Source organism: Rhinatrema bivittatum, chromosome 10 (assembly GCF_901001135.1).
Source record: "Rhinatrema bivittatum chromosome 10, aRhiBiv1.1, whole genome shotgun sequence".
NCBI classification, from domain to species: Eukaryota; Metazoa; Chordata; class Amphibia; order Gymnophiona; family Rhinatrematidae; genus Rhinatrema; species Rhinatrema bivittatum.
This window is the reverse complement of record NC_042624.1, coordinates 84,721,788-84,743,739: the sequence shown is the minus strand read 5'-3', so window position 1 is coordinate 84,743,739 and position 21,952 is coordinate 84,721,788. Positions and strand designations below refer to the sequence as shown.

The 21,952-nt window shown below is 42.4% G+C and overlaps 1 protein-coding gene and 1 long non-coding RNA gene across 3 annotated transcripts in view; one reads left to right on the top strand and one right to left on the bottom strand.

Annotated features, from left to right (window-relative positions):
- COL24A1 (collagen type XXIV alpha 1 chain) overlaps positions 1-21,952 on the bottom strand; it is a 554,101-nt gene that overhangs the window by 507,926 nt on the left and 24,223 nt on the right. The gene's annotated exons all lie outside the window — the stretch shown is intronic.
- Positions 1-21,952, top strand: part of LOC115100029 — a 51,733-nt gene that overhangs the window by 27,163 nt on the left and 2,618 nt on the right. Inside the window, exon 2 of the long non-coding RNA XR_003858949.1 lies at positions 13,043-13,155. This is a non-coding gene — a long non-coding RNA (uncharacterized LOC115100029). The remainder of the gene's footprint in view (positions 1-13,042; positions 13,156-21,952) is intronic.

The window sequence follows — 21,952 nt, the reverse complement described above, 5'->3', positions numbered from 1 at the left end:
GAGCTGCTTTGCATGGAACTTGCATGCATGAATTTTGCAAATCCCTGCAAGCAGCTCATGCATAGATAATCCTATGTACATAAATTAACATGGCCAGCTTAGAAAGTTGTCAGCCATGTTAATTTAACTACACCTCCTGAGAAAACATTAATTTACATGGGACCTGCATCAGGGACTCGATGCTTCCACATTAGGATTTAAAGGGCTGGGGAAAAAATGCTAGGCAAAAATAGTAAGAAAGAATGTGGGGGTCAAAATGACCCCCCTCCTCACCCCAGGCTCACCACTTGAGAGGTGGCCTAACATCCAAATCCTAAAAATATGTCCAAGGTGGCACGATGACAGTACCCCACCCAATCAGAAAGTATAACATAGCCAGGATAAGGTCCCCCCCACCCCCTTTATCATATATAACAGGGCAGACAATCCCCCAAACCCCCCCCCCCCCCCAGAACCTCAACCATCCCCCCCAGGGATTAAAAAAAAATACCTCGTTAGTACCTGGTGGTGCCCTCGCCCAGACCATCCAAGTCATAAGAAACATTGGGCTCAAGTGGGAACCCCCCCCCCCCAACCACCTCCCCCAACCCCAATACAATGAAAATAAGAAATCCATCACTCTGAAAGGCCAAGGGCACCCCTAGCCCTGTTTCTAGTCAGCGCCATTTTCCAAAATGGCGCCAACCTGACCTTGCCCCAGTCACATGAGAGGGTGCACCCAAACCTGACACAGGATCCATTTTTAGGGATGGAGGTAGAGGGTGGGGTGAGGCCTGGGCCTTTTTTTTTTTACAATTGGGGGATGTCACTGTCAGTTGGTGAGGTGGGAGTAGGGGGTATGGACTTTCAGGGGGGGGATCTCTGTCACTTAGGGGGTGGGGGTATGGCAGCAGGGGGCCAGGGCCACATTTTATGTTTTCGCTTTGGGGAGAGGAGATAAGGGGGTCAGGGCTGTTGCCGCACGGTTCTTTTTTTTATTTATATTTTGGAGGAGTCAGGGCTGCCTTGACTGGGAGTCCTGAGTTCAGATGGGGGGCAGCAGTGATCCCCACTCTACCTCCTCATCTGCATACAACTTATTTTCGGGCCAGTGACCCTTGAGGACAATGGCGGTCCTGTGAGGTTGGGGCCACCATCGCATTAAAGGGCCATTCACCGTGTTCTTTTGTCCCGCAGTGTTTGACCATGAGACAAAAAAACGCGCCATACAAGGCACCAAGGCGACACCCCCTGCGATAGTGGGACCCCCCTACAAAACAATTTGCAGCTTAGTGTGTCTAAGGGTTACATTGTAAGCCCTCTGGGGTAGGGAAATACCTACAGTACCTGAATGTAATCCGTTCTGAAGTGCCAAAAAGCAGAATATAAAAAAAATCAGATAAATAAATTGAGTCTCTGGACCTCTGTCTACCTCTGTAGTACTGCACGGGAACATTTCTGAGAATGCCATCCTGGAGGTTCTGGATTTCAACTTTCTACCTAAAATCCTAAATTTGACTTCTAGAACCTCCCTCCTGTATCCTCCTATGCCATTGTTGCTCACATGTACCAAGATAGCTGGCTCTGCCTCAGCACAATCTAAAATTCTGGCTATGTGATGCTTGAGGTTTGCCACCTTTGCACCAAGCAGGCAAGTTACCAAGCAATCCTCACGCCCACCAGCCACCCAGCTATCTAGATTCCTAATAACCAAATCACCAACTATGATAGCTGACCTAACCCTTCCCTCATGGTTATGTGCCCTCCTGAAACATTATCAATGAAAGAGGATACCACATCACCTTGAGGGCAGGTCCTAACTATAGGATTGCTCCCTGGCATATCAAGGTGATAATCTGCTTCCACCTTTCTCCTCCAAGGCAGCACAGGGCCTGCCTGAGTAGAGGTGGGACTGCTCTACTATGTCCCTGAAGGCCTCCTCTATATACCTCTCTCTCTCTCTCCCTTAGCTCCTCCAGGTCTGCCACTCTAGCCTCCCGCTCTCTGAGGGCTTGGAGCTCTCTGCACCAAGTGCACACATACAGCCTCTCGCCAGCTGGCAGATAATCATATATGTGGCACTTAGTGCAAAAGAAGGAATAGCCCCCCTCTCGCTGCTGTTGTCTACTGTCTGCATCTCAACTTTGAGTTGTTAGTGATTTAAAATTTCTAAGGGAGCAGGGATGTTAAAACTAATCTACAGTACCCTTTAGTCTATTGGTTTATTTTATATTTGTCTGACAGCGCATTTGGATTCTCTTTCACATATTAATGGGGGTTTAAAATCCTTTCTGATGACTCGTTTTATATAAAAGTTGATGGGGGGTGGGGGGGCGGGTGTTGTGCTAACAGAAGATCTACAGCAACTGTCTGGACATTTATTAGCTTTCTGACATGTATCAGATAACCTTCCAATAACAACCACAAAACATAGGGTTGAGCAAGAGGCACCAAATACTCCATTCTACGGTTGCTGGACCTGAATCAAACACCGAAGTATGTGTCAGCCATCATTCTCCTCATGTTAGCAGGCATGGGAAAGGCGCTACACTGCATTACACTGTATGACAGCTCCTATCCATGTGCATCGGAAAGCTGGCAAAGTTCAAGAAATACATACAGTGTATCATTTACATACTTTTGGAATACAAGCATGAAGGATGAACAAGCCTTTTGTTATTGTTGTTAATACCAGTCTATTTAAAAAAAAAACCCAAAAAAACACAGAATATGTGAAATATAAGTGTTTTTTTTATTTCATTTGAATTTTTTTGAGTAAAATGTCCATGTTCCTTGCATTCAGAAGAAACTGCTTGGTATTAAGAAGAAACTCAATTCATTCCTCCATTACTCTGCAATCTGCCATAACCAAGGCAATAATGAGTTGGACGCCTTTTATCACTTTGCGTGCAGGATCCTATTCTCTCTCTGTAAGGGAGGGAGCCTCACCGCTTCCCCTTCATCCTATCATTGCAATGCCTTTTACCATTCACTTATTGCCCCCACACTACTTTATATTTCCTACTAATGTTATATTTTGCTCATTTGAATTCTGACCTGAAGAAGAGAGTATTAGCTCTCGAAAGCAAGTCAAGAAATATATTTACGTTAAGTCCAATAAAAAGGTATCACCTTATGTGTTTTTATGTTTGTTTTTGTTAATCTTTATTCAAGTGGACTAACACATCAGCCGAACTACTTAATCTAGATTCTGAAAAAGACTCAGAATTAAGAAAGATCCAGTAACCTTCCAGTCTAAAACATGCTGCCAAAAGGTCAGCAAATCACTGGTCCAAGGGCAGCAGCCATTACCTTTCACCACTAGAGAGGGCTGCACTATAGGTGGTCTCTATTGGGAGCTCCTGACTGCAATTACAACTGGAAGAAGATGCTGTAATATATTCTTGCAGTCACCAGGGAAACTTCCAGCCATAGAAACACTGAAATCTGCACAAGAACATACAATGGGATTCACTACTCAGCAAAAGAAGCAAAAAAAAAATCAGACACTCTCATTTACAGGGCCAATAAACAGAGGGGAAAGGTATCCAACCCCAACCAATAATATACAGCCTACATAGCGGACACTCTTTATAAGATACAGACCAGGCAGTGGTGCAGAGGGGCAGCCCACCAGTACCGGGCACCTTTAGGGGCAATCGCTGAGAGAAAAAGAGACCAAAAAGACCAAAAACATTGAAAAAACACTTTGTGCTGAAACTGAGAATGCTGTGAACTCAGGGATGAAGAGACCCGCCCCCCCCCCTGACGTCATCATGCTCAGCGGCGAGCCGGTAAACGGCCACATTCCACCAGGCGTCGCGCACCGAAGGGGTGCGCCAAAGGGGCACTCCCCTTTGTGCACCCCTTCGTGCAATCCTTTGTGCTACGCTTATTTTAATTCCCTTAAGTTTTCCTTTGTTAATTAACTTTTTTCATAGTGTTTAGTAATCCTTTGTTTATTAAATATGTTCAATGTATTTGACTTAGGAAACCTATTTTCCTGCATACTCTGTTTTTAATGTAAACCGGTATGATTTGTATCTGATACAAGAATGTCAGTATATAAAAATGCAAAATAAATAAATAAAATTTATTTATTTATTTTGGTTTTTATATACCGGAAGTTCCTGTATACAATACATATCACTCCGGTTCACAGGTAACCGAGATAACTATCGCCGGGATGGCGGTTTACATGGAACATATCAAACGATTAATAAATTAATAAATTAATAAATTATTAATAAATTAATAAATAATGATTTTGCATGCTATATCGCAGGTTTGTTATGGCAGAATTTAACTGCTATTACAAGTACACTAGAAGACTGACTTTCAAAGGAAAACACTTCAGATTGTAAGGAGTTCTTTCGTACTTTGATGATACCTTGATTGTCATAGGCTCAGATGACGTCTTGGCAGAGATCTTTTTGAAAGTCCTTATGCCATCTTACTGATGCTGGTTTATGCCAAAAGATGGAAAGTGCTGTATGAGAATGCCCAAAATAGAGTTATAAGGTTATCACACTGACAAACAAGGACTTCAATTGAAGGACAAAATTGCTTCAATTCAAAAGTCCCTTTCACATCATTCCACGCAACAGCTGCAAGCTTTCCTTGGACTTCTGAAATTCAATTACAGGTTTCCTAAAAGGGAAGACCATGATCACGGAGCCTCTTCACCACATTCTGGAGTAGAAAACCCCAGAGATGGAGACTAGCCATCCCAACATCATGCCCCTCTAACCTGACATCAGAAGAAAGATACATGGCGTCAAAGCATGATATAGCATAACAATTCTGGATTCACCATGGGATGGTCCAGTAAAAAAGGTAGCATGCATCACCTATAAAGTTCCTGAGTCTCAGAGAGAAAAATATTGGCACCACTGCCCCACAAATTTAGGAAGTTAAATCCATTCACTTCATGGTCCTTGGTGATCCAAAGTCCTTATAAATCACCCATGCAGAAAGGCCTACAACAAACTAATGCTATAAAAAATATCATCCCTACATTTACAAAAAGCATACACAAGTTTGAAATGTCCATGTAAAAGATAAAGACTATACAGTACTGAGACCAGTACCTTCCCTTGGAAGAGTGTTGGAGTACTGGTTATCAAATTCTCATGAATGCATGGAGCAGGATAGTTTAATGACTAGGTAACCTTCATCGCCACCCTCTGAATCCACCAGCTGTCTTCAAAGACATGTCTTTCTGACCAAAGGTCATATTTCTCTACCCAGTGTTCTTCATTATAAGGCCAGGGAGCCAGTGGCAGCTACCACTGATCCTCAGGATGGCCCCCTGACTCTCTTCATTTCATTTCATTTCTTAAAAGTTATTTATCGTTTAACACAAAAAGCCTAAGCGATGTACAAAAAATAAAAAACATTCATAATAAAAACATATAAAACAAAACATACTATACATCAATATGTCTCTAGGCTGCTATAAGGTGCACAAAGCTCGACACTGGAGTTCTTAATCAAATGCTTGCTTCAACAAAAACATTTTCAGGAGGAATCTAAATTTTGTTATACACTTGGACATTCTGAGTTCCACTGGTAGGGAGTTCCAAGCAAAGCTGCTTGATGGACCATCTAACAGTCCTCATTAAGAGGATCTTAATTGACAGTATGGTACATATATCTTTATTAGTACAATTGACCAATACACAATCTCCCCCCATCTTCCCTAGAAGATTGCAATTGGTGCTGCTCCAACTTCTAGCACTATGCAACTTTTGATAAGCTTGAGCCAACATTCAATCTGAGATATCACATCGGTTTACATTCAGGTACTATAGGTATTTCCCTATCTCCAGAGGGCTTACCATCTAAGTTTTGTACCTGAGGCAATGGAGAGTAAAGTGACTTGCCCACTGACACAAGGAGTGACAGTGGGACTCAAACCCTGGTCTTCTGGTTCGTAGCCCACTGCTCTAATAACCACTAGGCTATTTCTCCTCCTCCTCAGTGTCTGAATTACCACACTATTATCCTGGGACTGAGAATGTAGAGCACCGTATGGCTCAAACTTACTGAGAACTATGAGGTGCCAAATGAAAAGAGAACACCTGGATGCTGTGCCATCAATAAACCTCCAAAAAGGTGAGGGGGGATATTAAACTGTGTAGACAGCCAGATTGGGAGGAATGGGGGTGAAGACAGGATGGTGGAGGCGACTGGTGGGAGATACGGTTGGGGGTTAGGGGAAGACAGTGCATTGGAAGAAGATGTAGGTGGGGAGATAAGCTGGGGAGAGAGTGGGAGAGACAGTCTGGCAGACAGGGAGAAAGTGTGGGGGAGAAGATCCCACTTTAGCTAAACAAGCCAGCCTGAGTGTGTCTAGCAGCCAGGCTGGTCACATCACACATCCACCCCCCTTGCCCATGGCACCATCCACTTTGTCCAGTGTTGTTCCGGGCTCTCACCTTTGAGTTATCTTGTCAAAGCAGCCCCCGCTTGAAAAATAGTTAAGATCACTATTCTGCCATGTTAATCGGAAGTCATGAAACAGTAAACGCCGTTTAGGAAGCAGGGCCTGCATAGTAGCACTGCCGCCTGATGCTAGCACAGCTTGAGCTGCCATGATCAAGTTTTTCAATACTTGACTTTGTTTCCCTGAACATAGCACTTTTCTTGACCTAAGAATCTAGAAACTGGTTATTCTTCTTTGTCATTGCTCTGGGACTAGGGTCTATAAAATCACTTGCATATGTGAGTTGTATAGCAGTTCTCCACTAGATACTGAACTTTAAAAAAAAAAAATTTGCACAGCAATGAGTTACAGTGAGCGGGGGAGGGGGAAATTTGGCAGGGGGGCCGACCTTGCAAGTAAACTCAACACTGCCTTGGAAGTGTAACACTCTCTATGGAGGATAAGTGCAGATAGACAGATCAGTTCTGCGCCTAACCTGAAAAGAAATGAAAAATATTTAAAATACAAGTGGGTTATTGCAAGGCTAAAAGGAATTTTAAGCAAGACTTGAACATTTTCCCCAGTGGTAAATAGACAGTGAGTTATCCCAAATTTGCCAGCCTGTATGAAGTGCCTGCTTATTGTCAGACAATGATGTATCTCATGATACACCTCACAGTTAGCACCAACAAGCCTTCCTCTTTAAAAAGGAAACTCCCCTTTAATTATTTAAAAAATGTATCATTTCACAAGAACAATTTCTGCCTCCTATCAAAATTTATTATCAATTTATTTCTCTCAATCCAGTGCACAATCTTCTCTAATCCATTCTGAGCCTGCCACAAAGAATGATTCAAATCATGCCCCACAGACCACACCAACTGCACACCATCTGCATATAAAAACACTTTAAAACCCAAAGAACAAAAAAAAATGATCATGGGACTGGAAGAAAATATTAATTAAAAGTGGGGACAAGGAGGAACCCTAAGGGACCCCACAATGAAATGAGAAACAACCTGAGCATGCCCTCTAACCTTCACCACTGCTGTTCTCTTTGAGAGAAAGGACCCAATCCATGGCAACACCAGCCCTTCCAGCCCCATAGCTCTACAACGAGTTAGAAGGAACTCATGATCCACTAAGTGCTGAAATACCCTCATCTCTTAACTACAAAATGCACTCATTATCTGCCACTAACGCCCTTTCAGAGCCGAAATCTTTTCTAAACCCTGACTGGCACATATCTATCCACATTACCTTCCCCTTAATTGCTTAAATATGGTTTTGCTCATAGAGACACTACTTAGACAACAAAGGGCACCTTTCTCTTAGAAGAAAAAGCGCACCATCTCACCAACACTTAAATGTAATACCAATTCGGAAAAGCATTGTACACAGCACCCCAAAACAGGAAGGCTAGGGACCATGGGCAACGCAGCCTAATCTGCCCCACACAAGGGTATCTTCTCTGCCCTACCTACCCATTAAACGCTATGCAGAGGCTGTCCTCTCAAACAGGAGGCCCAGCAAGGCAGGATCCAAGAAACCTGTACTTGGCATCCAGCAACCCTAGTGGAAAAGTGAGCTCTCTCTCGTACTCGCTCTGTTTTTTGGCTCTAGGCTGTGCTGCTCTGTCCAGAGATACTGGAAACAATAAGACATACAGAGAACCATGTCAGGCAAAAAGGACTCGACACTTCTGGTGACAGAAGACTGAATGATGCTGCTCTCTTCCTGTTTCTTTTAGAAAGGCAACCCTTCCTTGGGACAGTATGTAAGATGTGTGAACTGAGCAAGTACAGCCGGGGGGGGGGGGGGGGGGGGGTCATTAAATTGCTCCAGAGTGCTATCCTTGTGGACACGCTGCACACTATAAAAACAAGTAATGAATTCAAGATGGTAACAGCAGCAACCAGAGCAGCCTGGCTGCTCTGAACCTTAAGTTGTTATTTGACCTCTCCTTTACAGACATTTCCTACTGTTAGTAATGGCTAAGAGGAAAGGAAAACTATGGGTTTACCCTGCCACGCTCCATTTCTCCAAGTTGGTACTATGGACTAACTGTTGTTCACACAGTCCTAGTGCAATCCTTGACAAGACTCTGTTTCTCCCCAATGGCTATGACCAGATAAAGATCAATGAATCTGCTTTCACACTGGTCTTTTAGAAGAACTACAGGCCAACACGGCTGAAGGCAAGGAAGCCATCGCAGAGCAATGCTGAAATACAAAGACCCCTTGGACAAGAGGAACAATGCATTTGGGGCACAAGGAAGCGGCCTTGATCCATGGAGTAGGTGCTTCCCAGGATGTGACTGTGTTTGTAATTGGGGAGCTTCCTTGGTCTTCTAGTTAAAGATGCCCTAAGTCCATCTGGTCAGCCATAGTGCCCCTGCAATTCTCTCTCTCGATGTGTAGAGGATATTTCAAATATTGTTAAAATTCAAGCTTTTATGGACCACATGGTAACAGCTGATATTCTGGAACAAAACATTTCTGCATTACAGGATAATGTGGTCCATCGATCTAAAACTGAGAATCTTAAACTCCAGATGTCTCACCCTTAAATTTCTGAATTTTTCCTAAATCATCTTTGGTGTCTCTTATGGAGACATTTAAAAAAACTCCAGCAGAAGCTATTCCTTCTACTTCTAGAGTACATTATTTATTTGGTAAATGCGGAAGGACTAAGGAAGATTGTTATGGTTTTGAGGTGTTTGAGTGGATTCTTAGGTATTGTGGTGATGGCCACTCCCACGGGGAGGAGCCCTGTGAGGAACCGCAGTACTAGGCTAGACTCTATACACACAGACACAGAGAAGTTGTATTTATTGTACAGCTCGATGGTACTGCCTGGGAAGCGGGCAGCAGTGAAGGTAACCCAGTGAAGTAGTCCAGGGGTCCTCAGCAGAGAAGACCAGTCTCACACTCGAGTAGGTGATAGGCAGCGCAGCATAGCAGGGACAGGTCCCGGATGTAGACACAGACTGAAAGGGTTAGTACTCACTGAAGCATAAAGCTGTATTGTTGAAGGTCCCGGCAGGCAGAAGTTGTTCAGGGGCAGGCACCAAATTAGGGAGAGCAGGCCCTCTAGGAGCGAGAACCCGGTATCCCAAGATAGGTACCTGAAATAGAGCAGAAGGGCTCCTGAACAGCGGATACCCAGGTTAGTGAAGAAATACCCCGAAGGGCAGAGAGAGCTTCCTGCGGCAGCTGGGAAGCGGCAGAGCAGCTTAGACCGGAGGCAATCCAATCCTTGCTAATTCAATTTGTTAGCAAACGAAGGCAGGCTAAATACCAGGATGTGATGACGTCACTCGGAGGAGATGCCTCCGAGGTTCCCACCATGACGTAGGTAAAGACGTGGGTGGCATACGCGCGCACACCCTAGGAGGCCCTCAGGAAAATCATGGCGAACACCGTCGCCGATCCAGGGACACCGGAGGGAGCGGCATGAAGACGCGGCAGCAGCCATCTTCCCAAGGCTTGAGGAGAGAAGGAAGAAAGGTGAGGCACAAAGGTCGAAGCCGTCTGAGACCGACGGACACAACAAAGATGAACGTTCAGTAAGCCAGCTATCTAAATTTGAAGTGTATGCTAGAGACACGAAGAGAGGAGAAATGTTCTAAGGATACTTTGGTTGCTGCGTATCTGCTGGAGCCATATCAGGATCACACACTATGAAGAGTTACTTCTTGGAATGAAGACATGGATTTTCTCAGATGTGGGTAAGGCTACCCAGCCGAAGAGGAAGCAATTCCTGTTGCTTTGCCAAGATATTGTATCCCTTGATGCTCAATTTCTTCTGTGTTTTATCTGAAAATACTTTATTAAATGATCCAGATCGCTGGAGGTCTTTTTTTGAAGGAAGAAAAATATCTGACCCAGGAAACTTCCACTTCTCGCTCAGCATAACAATTTGGATCTCTCTATAAATGTCAGGGTCAGCCCAGGGCTGGATTTAAGATCTGGGCGCACACAGGCAGAGTGCTACACTGACACCCTTTAAAGTTGTCCTGGCAGACTGCTCTAAAGCAAGTGGGAGCAGGGTATCCTCTTTGGCCTGGATAGTTGTGCCTTCAAAATCTAGTGCCTTTGGAAATTGCCTGTGTTGACTATGCCTAAATCCAGGCCTGGTCGGGTGCAGGGTCTGTGCTTTGCTCACCAGTCTAAAGATTCTGGATCACCCCTGAAGCCCTTTTTAAAAAATGGCATCATATTAGCCACCCCCTCCAGTCTTCTGGTACCGTGGGTGTTTTAAATGATAGACTATAAATCACCAGAAATAGGTCTGCAATTTCATGTTTTGAGTTCATTCAGTATTCTAGGATGAATACCATCTGGTCCCAGTGATTTGTTATTCTTTAGTCTGTCATCTAATTTATTACATCCTCTGGTTTCACAATTATTTTTTTTAGTCGCTCAGAGTAATCAATAGTAAAAAATGTTTCAGCTATGAATATGTCCCCGATATCCTTCTCAGTAAAAACAGAGGGAAAAAAATACATTTATTTATTTCTGTTAATTCCTTGTCCTCCCTAATCACCTCTTTTACCCCTCAGTCATATAGCGGCCCAAATGTCTCCCTCAGAGGCTTTTTACATTGAATGTTCTTGAAAAAGGTTGTATTTGTTTTTACCTTTATGGCAAGCTTCTTTTCAAATTCTCCCTTAGCTTGCTAAATTACTTTTTTACTTCTAATTTGCCAATACCTATGCTCTTCCCTATTTTCCTTATTTGGGTCTGCTTTCCTTTTTTGAATGATGCACTTTTGACTTTAATTGCCTCTTTCACCTCACTATTAAACCACACCAGAATCATTGGTTTTCCTTCAACCTTTTTAATACACGGAATGCATTTTGTCTAGGCCACAAGGATAGTAATTTTAAACAGTGACCACACATCCTGCAAGTTTTTAACCTTGTGACCAGATGATATACATCCCAGAGTGCTGAAAGAACTGAAATATGAAATTGCAGACCTGCTATTAGTAACTTGTAAACTATCATTAAAATTAGCTATGGTACCTGAAGACTGGAGGGTGGCCAACATATTCCCAGTTTTTAAAAAGTGTTCCAAGATGATCCAGGAAACTAAAGACCAATGAGTGCCGATGTCAGGAAAACTGGTTGAAACTATTATAAAGAACAAAATTACTGAAATATTGATAACCAAAGTTTAATGAAATCAACACAACATAGACAGATATAGCCGAGACATGAATAAACATGTAGATAAAGGTGAGGTAATTGATTCTGTGTACCTGGGTTTTCCGAAAGCATGTGTCTTCATGAGCAAGTAACTCAAGGAAATTACAGTCATGGGATAGGAGGCAATGTTCTACTGTGGAATGAAAACTGGTTAAAAGACTGGAAACAGAAAGTAGGATTAAATTATTAGTTTTCTCAGTGGAGAATGGTAAACAGTGGAGTGCCTTGGGGATCTATATTGGGACCACTGCTTTTTAACATATTTATAAATGGCCTAGAGATGGGAACAACAAGTGAAGTGATCAAATTTGCTGATGATACAAAATTATTCAAAGTTATTAAATCACAAGAAGATAGAGAAATTGCAGAAGGACCTTGTGAGACTGGGCATCTAAATGACAGATGGCATTTAATGTGGAGAAGTGCAAAGTGATGCATGTAATGAAGAGCAACCCAAATTATAGCTAAAAATAGGTTCCACACTGGGGCTCACTATCCAGGAAAAGGATTAAGACATCAACGTAAACAATATGTTGAAATCCTTTGCTTAGTTTGTGGCAGAGGTCACGAAAGCAAATAGAATGCTAGGAATTATTAAAAAAGGAATTGAGTCTACAACAGAGGATGTGACAGCACCTCGAGTAGTATATCTAATGCTGGTCACCGCATTTTAAAAAAAAGATAACAGAATTTGAAAAGGTACAGAGAAGGGCGACCAAAATGATAAAGGGGATGGAACAAGTCCCCTGTGAGGAAAGGCTAAAGTGGTTAGGGCTTCTAAACTTAGAAAAGAGATGAAAGAGGTCTATAAAATAATGAGTGGAGATGAACGAGTAAACACAAATCAGTTGTTTATTCCTTCAAAAAAGTACAAAGATCAGGGGACACACATTGACATTACTAGGTGATACATTTAAGATGAACAAGAAAAAATATATTTTTATTCATTTGTATAATTTAATTCTGGAATTGATTGCAGGAGGAAGTGATAACAGTTATTCATGTAGCTGGGTTTATAAAGGGTTTGCACAAGTTCCTGGAAGAAAAGTCCATAAACCATTATTAAGATAAACTTGGGCAAATCCACTGCCAATTAACCTTTCGGGATCCTGCCAGGAACTTACCTGGACTGGCCACTGTTGGAAACAGGATACTGGGCTTGGTGGATGTTTGGTCTGACCCACTATGGTAAATCTTATGAACCGCTCCTTTCAGTTTTTTCTCTAACAAATGTCCTCATTTAATCATAGTCTCCCTTTTTATAGTGTTATGCTAAGGCAGTAATTGTCCTTAGTATTTGCCCTCCAGTGATTGTCAGAGTTTATGGCTACCTGCAGTCTATCATTCCCTTTTTTGAATAATAGTTTGCATTGTGCTTACAGTCTGCTGAGGATGAGTCTTTAATTTCCATTTTTCTCTCTTAGTCACACCAGGAAATGCTAGTTTTTCCAATGGAAGGTGGGTGCACACAGATGAACCAAAGAAGGAACTCTCACACCACTACAGGAGAGAAAGGAACCTAGCAGCTCTTACCCAGGTGCTACAACCCCAAACAATTCAACAAAAAAGGAGTAGCATTGTATAAAGACGTTTTTACTTTTTTCACAAACATTTATATGCTTGTATGAATATACTGTGTTTCAATTCTTGTAGGTGTGGTTTTAAGCAATGCTATCTGTAAGGCTGTATGTGACTACGAACACTGGGAATGTGTGAATTGTTTTCTACACATATCTGCAGTGTGGGTAGAGCTATGGTATATATGAGAAAGAAAACATGAACATGATTTTAGATAGGAAGGGATGGTAATATGACCTAGGCATAAGATGTAGGATATGCCCAAGTGATTTAAAAAAGGCAAGTACCCTAATCTTTTACAAGGAAAGGAGAAATTATTACTTACCTGATAATTTCCTTTCTTTAATGAAGACAGGTTAATCCATGACCAGTGGGTTATGCACCTCTACCAGCAGATGGAGACGGAGCAAAGCTGACATCAATAGATAGATATCTATATAGATATATCTATCTATCTATATAGATATACATATATACTGAGTGTTTGAATGGATGTTTGTTAATAATTATGATCATGTATTATTCAGTTGTCCACAGTTGTTTTTTGCAGAGAATACTGGCGGGCTGATGGTGCAGAGGTAGGACAACTGAACAATACATGATCATAATTATTAACAAACATCCATTCAAACACTCAGTTAACAGAAAAATACTGAGCTCAGACAAGAAGTCTGGATCTGACATTTACCAGTAATCCCCAGAAACACAGCCACTCAGGAGGACAATAGCACCACCATCCAGCAGCCAAGGGCGAGAAGGCAGATTAGCCTGTCTTCATTAAAGAAAAAGAAATTATCAGGTAAGTGGTAATGTCTTCTTTCTTAGCATTCAGACAGGTTAATCCACGACTAGTGGGATGTATCAAAGCTACTCCCAAACAGGGCAGGAGGCTGCCCGCAGTCCAATCAACACCGCATGCGCAAAGACTGTGTCCTCCCGGGCCTGCATCCAGGAGATAATGACTGGAAAAGGTGTGTAAGGAGGACCATGTTGCAGCTCAACAAATCTCGATGGAAGACAACAATCTAACCTCCGCCCATGACATTGCCTGAGCCCTAACCTGACTAGGCAACAGCTGCTTTGCATCCACATACGCGGCCATGATAGCCTGCTGGATTTAGGAGGTTATCGTAGCCTGCTACATCAGCTCACCCTGTTTACACCCACTGTGAAGTATAAACAGTTGGTCCGTCTTCCTGAGAGATTTAGAAACCTCCAAATACCTCATGATATGCTGCTTGACATCCAAGATCCGTAGCAAACGATATTCAGCTCCCCTATGAGCAAAGACTAAAGAGGTTAGGACTTTTCAGCTTGGAGAAGAGACAGCTAAGGGGGGATATGACAGAGATATTTAAAATCATGAGAGGTCTAGAACGGGTAGATGTGAATTGGTTATTTACTCTTTCGGATAGTAGAAAGACTAGGGGGCACTCCATGAAGTTAGCATGGGGCACATTTAAAACTAATCGGAGAAAGTTCTTTTTTACTCAACGCACAATTAAACTCTGGAATTTGTTGCCAGAGGATGTGGTTATTGCAGTTAGTATAGCTGTGTTTAAAAAAGGATTGGAGAAGTTCTTGGAGAAGTCCATTACCTGCTATTAAGTTCACTTAGAGAATAGCCACTGCCATTAGCAATGGTAACATGGAATAGACTTAGTTTTTGGGTTCTTGCCAGGTTCTTATGGCCTGGATTGGCCACTGTTGGAAACAGGATGCTGGGCTTGATGGACCCTTGGTCTGACCCAGTATGGCATTTTCTTATGTTTCTTATGTTCTTATGTCCCTGTCCAGTGTCGGCAGGGAAACCAATTGATTCAAGTGAAAATCCAAGATCACCTTTGGCAAAAAAAGATGAAAAAGTTCGCAGCTGGACTGCCCCTGGAGTCACTCACAGGAACAGTTCCCGGCAAAACAGAGCCTGCAGCTCAGAAACTCTACACACAGAACACCATCCTGAAAGTAACTAACCTCAAGGAGAGGCTATGCAGTGGTTGAAGGAAGAGACCCACCAGAAATTCCAGAACCAGATTAAGACTCCACAAGGGCACCAGCAACTGCAAGGGGGGATGAAGATGCTTCGCCCCTTTCAAGAACCGGGCCATATCCAGATGGGCCGACAAGGGTTCACCATTCACCTGACCTCGGAAATAGGCAAAAACCACCACCTGTACCTTCAAGGAATTAAGGGCCAAGCCCTTAATCAACCCATCCTGCAAAAAATCCAAAATAAGCAGGATCTTAACCGAATGAGGAGGAACCTCTCTTTCCTCACAACAAGCCTCAAACACTCACCAAACCCAAACATAGGCTAAGGAACTGGAAAACTTCATGCTTGAAGCAAGGAGAATCACAGCAGTGGGAAATCCATGCTTCAGCAACCTTCTCAAGGGCCATACCTAAAGTCGGAACTTCATGAAGAACAAGTCCCTGCCATAGCAGATCCCTGTGGACCGGTAATTGGAAAGGAGAGTCCACTAGAAGCCTCCGCAGATCTGCATACCTGGACCAATCTGATGCCACCAGAAGCACCAACCCTGTGTCTCTCGATTCTCCGAATCATTCTGCCCAACATGGGCCACAGGGAAAAGGCACATAGAAGCTTGCCTTCCGGCCACTCCTGCACAAGGGCATCGATGCCCAAAGACTTCAGATCTCTCCTGCAACTAAAGAAGTGAGGAAACTTCACATTGTATGATGTCGCCAGCAAGTCTAGAAATGGGAGGCCTCAGCGGCCCACTATGAGCTGGAACGATTCATTTGACAATTCCCATTCTCCTGGATCCAGACTCTGTCTGTTGAGAAAGTCAGTCATACATTGTCTTTTTTTTGCAATGTGAAGTTGAGATCTCCTGAAGATGTACTTCCACCCATTCCATGAGTTGGGCTATTTCCTGCGAAACTTGTTGGTTCTTTGTATCTCCCTGGCGATTGATGTAAGCCACCATTGTCACACTGTCTGATTTCATTTGGACTGCTTGACCCTGCAAGTGCTCGATGAATCGTAAGCATGCCAACCGACTGGCATAGGCTTCCAGAGAGACTCTTCTGTACTCCAGCACCCCTGCGCCATCAAATTCTGACAATGAGCCCACCAACCCTGGAGACTCACATCTGTTGTAAGTACTAGCCAGTCCAGTATTTGTAGAGGAACACCCTTCCATAGATGATCTGCTTGCAACCACCACTGCAGTTGGATGCTGATCGCCACCGGTAACTGAAGCCATATTGAGTAGTCCTGAGACTGTGGACTCCAACATGCAAGCAGTGTGTGCTGAAAAACCAACTCTAGGGCAGCTGTCCAGGCATCTGCAGATAAGACCTCACCATCAGACATATTATTTCTGTCAATAGCTGCACCTGCGCCATCAGTTTCTGAATGCGGATCTCCAGCAGAGTCAGCCTGCCTTGCTTCGTATTGAAATGGTACAGAGATATTCCAGTGTCTGGAATGGATGCAGATTGCTCTTGACCAAGTTCACGACCCAACTTAGTTCCTGTAGCAAGGAGATCACCTTGTGCAAGACCTGAAGACTCTCTTTCATGCTCTTGGCCCAAATTAGTCAATCGTCTAAGTATGGGTGGACCAGAATGCCATCCTTTCTCAAAACTGCCGCTACCATAAGAACATGCCATACTGGGTCAGACCAAGAGTCCATCAAGCCTAGCATCCTGTTTCCAACAGTGGCCAATCCAGGCCATAAAAACCTGGCAAGTACCCAAAAACTAAGTCTATTCCATGTTACCGTTGCTAGTAATAGCAGTGGCTATTTTCTAAGTCAACTTAATTAATAGCAGGTAATGGACTTCTCTTCCAAGAACTTATCCAATCCTTTTTTAAACACAGTTATACTAACTGCACTAACCACATCCTCTGGCAACAAATTCCAGAGTTTAATTGTGCGTTGAGTAAAAAAAAGAACTTTCTCCGATTAGTTTTAAATGTGCCACATGCTAACTTCATGGAGTGCTCCCTAGTCTATTATCCAAAAGAGTAAATAACCGATTCACATCTACCCGTTCTATAACCTTGGAGAAGATTCTGAGCGCAGTGGCCAAAACTGATAAAGTCACCCCAAAACAGCAAAACACAGAAATGCCTCTGAAAAATTTAGAGACGTAAGAAACTCCCCCGACTGTACTGTAATTGTCATCAAGTGTAAGGATTCCATGCAGAAACAAGTCGTTTGCAAATGATGGTTGACTTCCTTTAGATCCAGAAAGTGGTGAAAGGAACCCTCCATCTTGGGTACAATGAAATAAGTGGAATATTGGCCTTTATTTTCTTGTGACATGGGCACTGGCATCACACCCGCAGGCTAAGGATCCTTGACATCGTACACTCAACTGCCTGTCTCTTCTGCAGAGAGTTGCAGACACCATGAAAATATCCTGAGGAACATTGAGAAACTCCAGAGCATAGCCATCTCTTATCAGCTCCAGAACCCACTGGTCTGACATGATCTCGACCCACCTCAGATAAAAAAAAAAAAAAAAAGAGGCAGTCAACCCCTATCTCCTCTTCCCGGGGATGGGTCAACACACCCTCATTGAGGGGGTCAGGGGGCACTGCCGCTCAAGCCTGAGCCACATCTGGGATGCCTGGAACGAAGGACTGAAACCTACACAAAGGTTGAGCCCTCTGAGAAGCCGCAAGGCAAACAAAGTAGAGTGAGACCAGTTGTCTTAGATACAGGGAATCCTTTATTTAAAGTGCAGTTTGAGTTCACAAATAAAATAAGATATTCCCAACTCAGACCAAGTTTCATCTGGGGGTAGGGCTGCGTCAGGTACTACAAAATATACAGATCACATTTTAGTCACAATAAAAATAAACTTATGAAAAGTATATCGATAAATGTATAATCACAAAATTAAAAACATATACACCAAAGAAGCAAACAAATTAACTTAATACTGACAAAAAGGAGCTAGACAAAGCAAATATGACATGGCACAAATATAGGTCTAAAGAAATGTGTTTATACATAAAATATATTTAGCGGAAAACAAAAAAAAAGAAAGCTTTAACATAACAAAAGAGTAATATATCAATTATTAAATGAATATGAATTGGCACCGAGAACCTAAGAAAAAAAATCCCTAACACAACAAAACAAGAGATTAAGATGCCCACTAGAGAAGTCAGTAACTGGTCAGAATTTGAGGAGATCACACATTTTGAAGTCGAGAAAATGATAAACCAAATGAACCCTGCTAACCACATAATTGACCATATCCATTACAGAATTTAAAAAAATTAGCCAACACAATAACCCCAACACTAAACTAAAATCATCAACCTATCACTAGATGAAGGAGTAATGCCGGATACATTGAAAGGAGCTATAATCAAACCAATCAGTAAGAAAAAGAATCTCGACCCCCCTAAATCTCAGCAACTACAGACCAGTCTCCAACTTACTCCTAATAGCCAAACTAATTGAAAAAACAGTACAAAAACAACTGTCAAACCACCTTGAAAGTAACAACACATTATACCCAGCACATGGATTCCACAAACACTACATCATAGAGAGACTTTGCTATTAGCCCTATCAGATAATATATTAAGAGGCTTCGACACAGGAACGCACTACATTCTGGTTCTATTAGATCTCTCTGCAGCATTTGACACTGTAAATCACAAAATACTAATCAATAGACTGAAAGAAATAGAACTCACTAATAAAACAATACAATGATTTGAGTCATACTTAAACAAAAGATGTTTCCAAGTAGAAATCAAAAATACACTTTCACACAAAGTCACACTTCTAACCGTGGTCCCACAGGGATCATCCCTGTCTGCAACACTCTTTAAAATTTATCTCCTCCCAGTATGTCATCTACTAGCAGGACTTGGAATCATACATTACATATACACAGATGATATACAACTACTGTTACCCATTGTAAACACCATTGAAGAAACAATGAAACTAGTCAATATGTATCTTGAGATAATCAAACAGCTCCTAAACCAGATGGAACTTGTAATAAACAAACAAACAAACATCGACAAAACTGAATTCCTACACCTTGAGCATAAAAACATACACCCTATACAACAGACACTCACAAACAAAAATAATCAAACCGTTGAATTAGCAATAAAAGTACGGAATCTAGGAGTGATAATTGACCCTGAACTAAACATGAAACAACACATCTCACAGAAAATAAAAGGATATGTTAAACTAATGACCCTGAGAAGACTAAAACCCCTACTAACACTAAACAATTTTCGCACAGTTCTACAGGCAATGATATTCGCAAGCACAGAATACTGTAACTCCCTGCTGTTATGCTGTTAGGACTACCGCAATCTACGATTAGGCCACTGCAAATATTGCAAAATTCCACCGCTAGAATTTTGACTGGCAAAAAAAAGAGTGACCACATTACTGGAACACTTGCCAAATTACACTGGCTCCCAATTGAACAAAGAATACAATATAAGGCACTATGTATAATTCATAAACTAATCCACGATGAAAAAGCAAACTGGCTTAACACTGCACTACGCGTACATGTCCCGCAAAGAAACCTGAGATCTGCTAATAAGGCTCTACTAACTGTCCCCTCTGTCAAATCAGCACGCCTCACGCAAGTAAGGGAAAGAGCACTGTCACTGGCTGGCCCCATGCTATGGAACACCATGCCACTCGAAAAAAGGCTGCAGAGAAATCTGAAAATTTTGAAAACTAATCTGAAAACCTGGATCTTTAAACAAGCTTTTTATAAAGATAAAGAGAAGGAGAAAAACAGTGAATACGGACGCACCAAACAAGAAGTTGTTATTGTTATTTTTATCCTACAAATGGATATTAATGTTAAATTCAAACCACCTAATAATTTCCTAACAAACAGGCTTAACTTAAACACATAGTTTATTTTACTAAATTGTTACCGTACTATGGTGGCACATGATTAATTTGTAATCTATACCACTCTTAACTTTCATTATCGTGCCTTTTTGTAAACCGTTGTGATGGTTATCCAGCTTAACGACAGTATAGAAGAGTTTTTAAATAAATAAATAAATAAATAATGTAAAAAAACACCTATATTTGTGCCATGTCATATTTGCTTTGTCTACATTTGTTTACCTCCCTAAGTGCATCTAAGGCGATTGGTCTCACGCTACTTTGTTTACCTCCTGGCTTTATTTGACCGTCTTTCCATGTTGCTTCTCTGACAAGCCGCTCCTCTGTAGGGTCAAAAACGTTTGAAACCCCTAGCATGACCTCTTGCACCAAATGAGCATGGCGCCTGCTTTGTATCTTCTGGTAACCAAGGAATCTGGGACTCACAAAGGCCTTCAGTGCCATGCTCGGCTTCCTGCACCTGTTAGCCTCTCAGCTGTTTCTCTCTCTTCAGTTACGTCTATGCCGGAAAACAGTTACAGGCCTCTCTACTGAGGGAGGGATCCACAGATACCACCTCAGGAAGCTTGACTAAGGGAGGGACCATAAGGTATTGACACAGGAGAGTGGGGCAAATTAATGTCCTTCTTTTCTTCTTCTAGAAATGTTTTCTTTTTTAAGAAATCCCCAGTCGGGAGATGCACGTCCACCATCTCCTGGAGAAGGAGAATACAGGCGGGCTGTCAGTGCAGGGGTATAGATACTGTGACGTCGGCTTTGCTCAGTCTCCATCTTCTGGTAGAGGTGCATTACCCACGGGTCATGGATTAACCTGTCTGAATGCTAAGAAAGCAGTAGTTTCTCTTTTAAAAACAACTTTGGGAAAAGCAAAGTAGAATATGCTACATGCTTTCATGCAGGAGGGACCTGGGTTCAACTCCTGGCTCCGGTCCTCTGCTCCCTGTGAGGATGGGAACAGAATCAATCATCTTGCGGTGATGACAATGTGATGGCCAGATTCATGGCTCATAGCTGCAGGGTTGCAGAAGGAACCCCTGGTGTATGTAGCCCAGCTGAAGGCCATCGCTGCAATGGCTGGGCTGATAAAAGCTGGGAGACAGATCTAATTGAAAAGCACTCCTGAGTAGTTACAAACAAGGCTAATGGTGCCAGATTTCAGTCCTGAGTTCTAAATCCAAAAGGAAAAAGGACAAAACTGCTAGGCCCAAAAGGAAAAAAAAAAAAAAGCAACTTTGGGCATCAGAAACTGTGGTATTTAAGCGGCAGAAGAATTTTTTTCACATTTCCTTCTGGTACTGCATGATAGAGCACAACACTACCACTGCTGGGGTCTGTTGCATGCATGGGCCACTTTTTCTATGACGGAATATTTTCAGCCCCATCCCCATCATAGCCTCTTATTTTAGACTTTCCACTGAAACATGGTTTCTTCTTCTCTTTTTCATCTCTCTTTCCCCCTAGGGTATATACATAGTTAGATCCCTAAGTCTCCACTCACAAGGCTTTTGTTACATACTCAAAACATTTGTTGGAAATCACCAGATTCAGGCTTTTTCTGGAACATAAAGCCTCAAAGTGGTAAACCAATAGAGGGAGGGGACCAGAGACCAAACAGGATCTATGGCAACAGAGTAGAGGGGAATCAATGAGCAGACCAACTGGTCTTCATCCGCAGATATCCTTTTCTACAGTTTTACTTACCATAGATTCCAACTGATACTAAAGGTAGCTATTTTACAATGAAATGGCAGCAGATGCCCACCTGTTACAGTTTGGCATTTCACAAACTGTAAATTAGTTATTCTGAATTAGAGCTAAAGTGTTTAGGGGACCTTCTGAGGCTAAAAGAAATTCTTTAAAATT